The sequence below is a fragment of the Nicotiana attenuata genome, unplaced genomic scaffold, assembly GCF_001879085.1.
Source record: "Nicotiana attenuata strain UT unplaced genomic scaffold, NIATTr2, whole genome shotgun sequence".
NCBI lineage: Eukaryota > Viridiplantae > Streptophyta > Magnoliopsida > Solanales > Solanaceae > Nicotiana > Nicotiana attenuata.
The window spans coordinates 113,802-123,818 of NW_017671502.1; positions in this window are offsets into that span (position 1 = coordinate 113,802).

The following is a 10,017-nucleotide window of genomic DNA, read 5'->3' on the forward strand; positions in this document are numbered from 1 at the left end:
AATTAAGAACCTCAGGATTAAGGAAAACAAACAGAAATCAGTAAATTACTTCAGTAAACAAATGAAACCCTAGATAATTAGGCTAATCAGTCAATTATTCAAACAATAATGGACAAGAGCTTGAAATCAAACAATGCATCGTCAGACAATTGAACCAGAAACATAATCATGCGAGAAAGATTAAACAAAACATAAGGATCTTAGAAAACCTTTTGCGAAGCCAAAACCCTAATTTGAAAAATACCTGAAGTTGATTAACAGTGGGAAAATCAGAGGACCCTTAAAATAAACAGCCATGGAAACTTGAAACACTTCAAATGTGCAGAGATTCGGACAACAGATAACAAGGAAACCAAAAACCCTTCGTAACACAGTGCTAAAAATCGGTTAACAGTTGAGAAATAAGAGAAAAAATCAGTGATGAACTCAGAATCGTTCCAGAACTACAAAGATCTGGACAGATTCAAGTCTAAACATTAGGGTTTTGAAGAAAAAGGAAAGGGTAAAGAGAATCTGGCCTTGAGCCAGAGATTTGCACTGTAAAACATCGATAGGAAAGCACTCACAGACCATAGACGGACTCTCAGAGAGTCTTGGGCAAGATCTGGACTAGATCTCTTCGAGATCTTTCCATGAGATCGCAAGAACGAGCAACCAGGAGACGTAGGAGACAAGTAGAAGTCTCAAATAGCCATGGAAATCCATGGATCAAATAGGAAATAAAGGGATTAGGGCTGATTTTAGGTGGCGGCGGCTAGGATTAGGATTAGGTCTCAGAGAGACGGAGAGGATTAGGGATTCTAGGGCGGCTGTTTGGTGAGAATGAATTAGGTTAGGGGGTCATTCAGATTAAAAATGGTAAGAGTGAACGGTGGCCGTTGATCTTTGTGATCAATAGCCAGGATTGGAAGGTTTGGGGACCGGGTTTTAATTCGGTTTGGGCCTGGTCTTAGTGGGTTAGGGATTTGGGGTTGAAATTGGGCCATTTAATTAGGCTAGGTCTGAAAATAAAGGGCTATTTGTTAAATACCCATTTTTTAATAAAAGTAATTTTAAAAAAAAGCTAATTAGAAGATTAAAAATGATTTTTATGCATGTAGGTGATTTAAAATAATTACTTAATATTGTAAAAAATATAAAAAGTCATTTTTTTTACATAGATAGTGTAGCTATGCATATATGTGGGCTATTATTGCAAAATACACATTTATAGTTTTAAAAATGCAAAATGTAATTGAAAAATGCAATTGAAATATTTGAACACTTATATGAGCATGAAATGAATTTGGATGGTTAAATCATCATAAAGTAATATGAGGGATAATTTATAATAAAAAATGCAGAAATAAATGGATTTAAGGACTTTAAAAAATTATAAAACAATTTGTAGCTATGTTTGTAAATGCATGTACTATATTTTGAAAGTGTATGCATATTTTAAACATATATGAGGGAAAAATATAGGTATCAACACCAATCATTAGTGTTGCTACAATATGATCCCCATTAGGTAGTGTACTGACTCTATCCAAGTATAAGTTATGTGGTCGATCATCAATATTATCATGTAAAAGAGCCTGGCTACACCTGTTCTTGAAGCTGGCTTAGGTAGGCTTTGCAAGGCAAAAGCCAGGCTGGGCTGGCTTTAAGCAGGCTTTGCAAGGCAAAAGCTAGGCTGGGGTTGGCTTTAGGCTGGCTTTGCAAGGCAAAAGCCAGGCCAAGGCTGGCTTTAAGCTGGCGACGCCAGGGTATCATCAGGCTTTAGCCTGGCACCGCCAGGTCTGTGGTGCTGGATGATTTTATGATCTTGTAAGCTCAAATATTTCTCTCCGAACCTTTAATGTGAAATCATTCTAAACATTGCTAAACCATCCTCAGATTGAGCATGAAGACATGATAATACCACTAAGAAATGATTCAACAATCTCCAGAAATTCCACATAACAGATTCAACCTTTACCTTAACATTTGACCATATCAGAAGTAGAATAAATTGCACCATTCAATACCTGCTTATCACATTGGTCCTGTACACTATCAAAGCACCTCCAGAATGAGCATGTGACCATGCTAATACCACTGGAAAGTACCTTAATAATATACAGAATGAGACATAAAAGAAACTCGCAGGTATGTGCAGATTCCAACCCTATGAAGCCATCAGTCTGGGGCTCTTCTCTTTCTTATTCTAACCCTAAGGTTAGGAGTTTGAGACTTGTCTAAATTAATCAACCTCCACCCTGCACTAGGCAGTTCAGAGAATGAGTGAAACTCAGATGTACCTACAAAAGAAAACACAATGTTAGCCATAAAATCCGCCACTGAGTTGCCTTCTCTGAACACATGTTGAAAGATCACATTGAAGTTGCCCTTCATCTCTATAATTTTCTTCACATCATTTGCAATTAACAAAGGAGGATCCCATTCCCCTTCTATCACTTTCTTCATCACTAATGAATCAGTCTCCAATATGAGAGGGTGAACATCATGCTCCACACAGTATTCCAATCCTTGAAGAATAGCCTTAGCTTCAGCCACCACATTAGTTGTCACCCCCAGGTCTACTGCCCTTGCATACACCACATCACATTCATCATTCCTCACACAAAAACCTAATGAGCTAGGACCAGGATTTCCTTTTGAGGCTCCATCAGTATTGCATTTGTACCAACCATGAAAAGGAAGCTGCCATGTTACTCTTGTAGTGATCAATATAGGTTTATATCCTTCAAAATATTGAATTATGTCTGGCCATAACAATGGAATATTAGGTATCCAAGCATACCTCACCCTTTCCAGTTGATGCAATGTCCTATTGATCTCATGAATCACCCTATTTGTGGACACTGAACCCCCATGTTTACCTGCATTTCTTCTCTTCCAAAGTTCCCAAGTGATGATAGTTGGTACTGCTTGAAACAATGGCTTTAACTTTGGACAACATTGAGCATACCACCAATGCCTTATAACCTGCTTCAATTGAATCAATGGCGCAGTAATTCTAGCAGCCCCCATGAATAAGTTCCATAAACTTAGAGGCAGTAGGACTTGTGACAAATATATGCTCAATAGATTCCTCTCGGGGCTGCTGAAAACACCAACACCTAGACATCACCATTTGCCCTTGCCTCTTCCATATGTCATCAGTGGCTATTTTCCGCCTCCACAATCTCCATAAGAAGAAGGATATCTTGAATGGTAAGCCTTTAATCCACATTAACTTGAAATCCTGATTGGGATCAGCCCTATGCCTTAATATTTGCAAAGCACTACTAACACTGAACTTGCCCGAAGGAGTTGGCATCCAGTATGGCCTATCCCAGTATCCCTCACTGCCTTCATAATGCACATTTAGCCTTATATGTTCTGCAATTTCCTCATTGAAGGTTTGATCTAGCAGCTGATCATCCCATGTTTCACCTTGCTGTAATTCTGCCACATCCTGAAGATCTTCATTGATTGGGAGGTCTTCAGGTAATACATGATAGAGTGCACCCAATCCAGCCCAATTTTCATGCCAAATATTAGTTGTTCCACTCTTCAATTCCCATAGGATCTCATGTTCTACTTCTTCCTTAGCATTCAGCATTTGTCTCCAAACATGAGACCCCCTTCTAAACTGCACCACCGTTGGTATCTCCTTCTTGCAATACTTATTCCACATGAAATTAGACCACAAAGATTTTGTGGTCCTAAACCTCCACCATAGTTTAGCAAACAATGCCCCCGACACATCATGTAAAGACCTAAAACCTAGGCCACCTTCCTCTTTAGGAAGGCAAAGATTTTGCCATGAGGCTCAATGTCTGCTTCTCCCTTCTTCCTTTGTGCTCCAAAAGAACCTATCAAAAATCTTATGAAGATGCTCGGACATTTTTTGGTGGCTGGAAGACTGATAACATGTGGACTGGCATACTTTGCAACACACTAGAATTGAGTGTTGCCTTTCCTCCAAATGACAGTAGCTGTCCTTTCCGTGAATGCAATTTAGCCTTTACTTTCTTGATAAGATCCTCATAATATTCCTTCCTCCTTCTAGTGTAGAAAATAGGACACCCTAGATATGTGAAAGGGAATTTACCTCTTGCAAAAGCTGTAATAGTTCCAACCGCCTGACACAATCCATTAGAAATCTTTGAATATATATAGTATGAACTATTATATTTGTTGATCATCTGGCCTGATATCTTCTCATAGTTCCCCAACACTGCAGTAATCTTGCTCAAGGATGGAGGATTAAAAGAAGCAAAGATTATAGTATCATCAGCATATGCCAAGTGGTTTATAGGATCAGACCACTTAGGCATTCCAAATCCCACAAATGACCTGTCTTCAAATAGCTTATTCAAAGACCTGGAAAGTACCTCAGCTGACAGAATGAACAATGCTGGTGATAGAGGATCCCCTTGCTTCACACCCCTTGTAGACTTAAAGAACCTTGAGTACTGCCCATTCACCAATACTGAATACCAGTTATCTGACACCAAGTACCACACCATGTTGATGAAGTGCTCAGAAAATCCCATCTTCCTTAGTACATGCAATAAGTACTTCCATGAAACCCTATCATAGGCCTTAGCCATATCAAGCTTGATCACCACATTAGCTGGCTTTCCCCTTAACCTTATGTCAACGACAATTTCTTGAGTCAATAAGATGTTCTCAAATATACTCCTACCCTTCACAAATCCGGATTGATTAGGAGATATTAGAGAAGGCAAAAAAAATCCCAATCTATCATGTAACACCCTAGACAAGACCTTGTTAATGAAGTTGCTCAAGCTAATAGATCTTAAGTCAGAAAAGGTCTCAACTCTAGGTTTCTTAGGCAGCAACACTAGATTGGTGTGAGTGATGGATTTAGGCAGTGCAGCTCCTCCATAGAAGTGTAGCACCATGTTGTGTATATCAGGCATCAGCACCAATAACATCCCAGCATGTTTGATAAAACAGGTCAGTGAATCCATCTGGACCATTAGCACTCTCCCCACTAAGCTCAAAAATTGCTATCCTTACCTCTTCAATTGTTGGCAATCTGCTAAGTTCCAAATTTTGTTCCATAGTGACCATCGAAGGTACATTATTGAGCAAGGAAAAGTCAGATGTATCACCTTTATTTGTGAACTGTTTTTGATAGAAGTCCGCTGCAGCTGTAGCCAATTGCTCCTAGTCTTCAATCCATACCCCACTTCCACTTTTGATCCTCTTCAGTTGCAATTTTTGTCTTTTGCCATTGACATGATTGTGAAAGAAACTTGTATTCCTATCTCCTTCAGCAAACCAAGTCATCCCAGCTTTTTGCTTCCAATACTACTCCTCAATACTCAAGTATTTCTTCAATTCAGATTGAGCCTTTTGAAGCACAATCTTGTTCTCAATTGTAGGCTCTTCTTCAAGCAACATCTCTTTCACCCTAACAATGTCCTCCAAAATAGCCAACTGCTTGAAGATATCACCAAATGTTTCCCTACTCCATTTTGACAATGTTGCCTTCACCCTCTTGAGCTTCTGCTTGAACATCCAAAATGGATCCCCTACAAAATCAGCTTCCGAATTCTGCCTTACCACCTCCATAAATGTAGCATGTTTAGTCCAAAAGTTCAAGAACCTGAAAGGCCTGACAAAATTAGTGGTCTGCTCCCCACATGTCATTAACAATGGTGCATGATCTAATCCAGTTCTGATTAGATGTTCAACTTCAATAGTTGGCAACATGTTTTGAAATGGCAAATTCACAAATATCCTATCCAATCTTTTGAATATACACGTAGCATTGGATCTCCCATTCCGCCATGTAAATGGAATTCCTTTGTATCCTTGTTCAAACAAACCACAAGAGTTTACACAAAATGCAAAATCCTCATATTCAAGAGGGTGTACTGGTAGTCCTCCTATTTTCTCATCTTCATGCAATATCACATTGAAATCCCCTCCTACCAACCATGGCAATTTCATATCACTTGCTAAGTAATACAAGTGATCCCACAATTCCAACCTCTCCATTGCTGAACATTTTGCATAAACAAATGTCATCATCATGTGTTGCCCCAGGTCATGGTGAAACACTCTTACAGTCACCTGTTGCTCAGTATCCTCCACTAATTCCCATTCCACCACTGCATCAAAGAACAATCATATTTGCCCATTAATATTTGCATAAGCAGTCTCCATATTCACCCTTCTTCTATATCTATCAATGAGTCTCTTCTTTTGAAAAGGCTCCATCAATGCAACTACACAAAAGTTATGCTCTCTATTCACGTTAATCACCCCAGGAAAGGCCTGTTGTGTATTCACAGACCTTATGTTCCATATTAATGTTTTGATCATCATTTAGATAGAGAAGCTGCCCTCCTGGGCATAATTCTTGAAGGTTGTTGTGGCTCTTTATTCAGATTCTTCTTTGTTTTCTTACCTCTTTTAGCACTAGCTTTAGGTGATAGATCCCCATCCCTAGCCACCTGTTTGTAGTTTTCTGTTGTTGATTCATCATCTCCCTCATCCTCCATAGGATTTTGTCTCATTAAGTCTTCATCAATTGGTGCCACATTGTGTGTAACTAAATCATGTAAATATTGTAGTGGAGTCTTCAGTGGAACATTAAGATGCAGCTGCATAATTTGATCAGTGCCATATTCCATAGGCACTTCCTCTATTTCCCCAAATGCTCTTGGAACAATTGCCTGCTCATCAGCCTTTTCCTTGCTATTCACCATAGAAGAAGCAGCAGCCTGCATCATTTTGAATTGTTGCTCATATACACTGCCTAGCCCAGGAATTATTATGGTAGTCTGCTCAGAAATTTCTATTCTATTGATATCACCACCTTTTCCATTGCTTGTACTTTGGTCTGACCCTACTGTATCATCCCTAACCTTCACATTATCATCAAGTTTGTTCTCCAATGCGTACACCAGAACACCATCTACATAGGCTAAAATCTTGCCAGTTGCACTAGGGATAGGGTTTATTGTCGTTGCTTCATCAGGTGACCCTGGCACCAGGCCTGGCATCGCCAGCTTATCGCTTGGGGTACCTGGCTTTAGGCCTGGGGTTGCCAGCCTACCGCCTAGGGAGCCTGGCTTTAGGCCTAGTGTCGCCAGCCTATCGCCGGGTAGGCTGCTGTCCCTCACTTTGTCTCATGTTTCCTTTATCGTGCCTAGTTGATCATCCTCCACCTCAATTGCATCACTCCGTAAAACCTTTGTTGAATTTACCTTATCAAGGTCCTCAAGCTTCCCAAAATCTGCCAATGTTTGAGACGGAATATGTTGATATGATTGCATTGTAGCCACATTGAGTTCCCTTAGCTCCTCTTTGCTAGTTCCAAACCTTCTATGAACCCAGTCGATTGTGGATTCCTTATAAGCCCTTTCATCAGTACTTTGATCACTAGGAACAATAGAATTAGCCTTAGCTAAGTTCCCATTATGTTGATCTTCCAACACCTTCTCAACTGCTTCCTTCTTCACACGCTTAAGTTCTTGTTGATTACCTTCTCCCGCTGGCTTAGCATTAGCATCTTCGCCAACCTTAACCCCAAAAGCCTTAAGATTGGGGCTTGACACTCCGGTATTGCCTTTCTTTTCATTCTCATGTCCCTTCTTGTATTTCTTTTCCCCATGTTCCTTCTTCTTGCCATTGCTATGATCCTCACCTTTGCCTTCACTAATTTGTAGAGTAGGTTGATGAACTTCCTCAACCTCTAGTGCATTAAACTTGTTCTTGGTTGCTACTTCCTCAAGTTTGGCCTTCCCTTTACCCTTGTCAGCTTCCTTACCTTGTTTGTTATCAACAATGTGACCCCTATTATCTCGTTGGTATTTGTTCTTCCTTGCTTGTATCCATTCCTGCTTGGTATGATTGGTAGCAGGCTTACCAACCACCTTTCCACTTGACAGAACCTTTGTTGAATTTGCAGCTGTACCAATTGTTTCAGTGCTTACCACAACTGTCTTCTCCTTGCCTTGATCCTCAACATCTTCATCAAATGTCTTGTGTAATTCAGGATGAATTACCCAGCATTCTGCCTCACTATGCCCTTGTTTCTTTCAAGGCTTGCAATATTCTGGCATATAATCATACTTAATCCTAATCCATTTAAACTCTACTGGCCCAGATGCATCAGATTCTTCCACAATCTTAATACGATGAGGGAACTTACCTAACAAGTTAACTTCCACCTTCACCTTAGCACAACTAGGTCTAGTCCCATTTTGAGTTGCTAAGTCTACATGCAATGGATTACCAACTGCACGAGCTAATAAAAATACACATTCCTTACCAAAGAAGTTTGGAGGAAGTTCTCGAAAGCTAATCCAAGCTATGGCAATTGGAATCTCTTCATCAGGTGACCACCATGGATTCCATTTTGTACAACGCATCTGCCACATGTCTGATTGAGCCTTTAAATAAAAAGCTGGTTTTGACAGAAGATGAACATAATCCTCCAATAATGACAGCCTAATCAACACATGATTATCTTCAATCAAACCAACTGAACAATGACCCTTAATCTCACATTGAGTTGGAATCACTTTACGTAATTCACCAATAACAGGCTTCCCATATGAATGTTTCCCAAGAACTGCAAGTTGAAGTCCTTGTTGTACGATGGATTGTTTCACTTCTTGTTTCTTCCACTTTACAACTGGTTCTCCATGAAACTGGTTTCAATGGTAGCGTAGCTAGGGTTTGCATGGGCTTATTTATGACAGTAGGGTTTAATAAATTCGCATAGGTTGAGGTGGATTAGGGTTTGTATTAAGGTTTGTAGAGGCTGGTAACGGCTAAGTGGGGGAGGAAGATGACGGACCAACCTCAGGAGGAGGCTGGCCGCCGACCGTGGAGGCCATGAAGGGCAGTCGCCGGTGTGCACTGTTGATCGCCCCTTTGAGGAGAGAGAAGTTTATATAGAATGGTATCTTTTTTTTACACCTAAAAAAGTGTTTTGAGTCCAAAAGAACCACATTTCGGTTCTGGACTCTTTAAAACAAACCCACGGAACCATATTATATCACCTTTTATTTGAACTTTCATTCAAAAATCCAAAACACAAAAAAATTCCAAGGTTGTTTTTGAGATTATTGAACTGAGCATAACATCAATCTGCATGACAGGTATAAATTTATGTGATGTCACTTTCGTGTGATAATATGTTCCATTTTCTAGATCGTGAAATATAGCTGATTTAGCAGCTAAATGGCAAAATTTACCCTACCTCTGTCTAGGAATATGTTTCCTAGTTCCAGTTGATTAAAATTGACCTTATGTACTTATAATAAGATTGATTAATAACTATTACTTATTCTTTTGATAAACTAGTGGAAATTAGAGAAGATCAGCCTCCCCACTTCTACCTTGACTATACTTACAAGAAAAGGGAAAATAGAGCCAACTAGGAGTATGTAAACACTTTTTTACTTGTTAAACATTAAAAAAAGAAAAAGAGAGAGTTAATTCCTTATATAGTCACCAAAATTATGTTGATATATAAAGAGGGTGTTTGGCTAAGTGTATACGGTAAAACCGGAGGGTCAAATTTTCGGCCATTACAACGCCTCGAGAGCGAGGTTTCCAAAGGCTCGAGGCCACGGTCGAAACTTATCCCGAGGGGACATCAGTGTCCAGCCTCAAGGCAATGCGAATCGATGGTTACAGTGGAGCAATGGGAATTTCCCTAGGCGCTTGGCTAGGACTGACAAAATCTAGAGGGCTAGCTCTGACTCGTATCAGTGCATTGAGTGGCTATACTTGCCCCGTATCTTTGTTATTAATGCTTTGGTACTATGTTCCCCCTCATATATAAAGGGGATCCTTTTCATTTTGTAGATATATGTTGCTCCATACTAAAATACACAAGAACATTCTCTCTGCTCTCTAACATATTCTCCTGAGTTCATTACTTCGTTTATTGTTTGCATTCATTGTGTTCTATTTATTGTTCATCATTTATTGCTTATTATTGGCCATAAAGAGCCGTTGTTGATTTCATCCCAACTGTTAGCGCCCACCGAC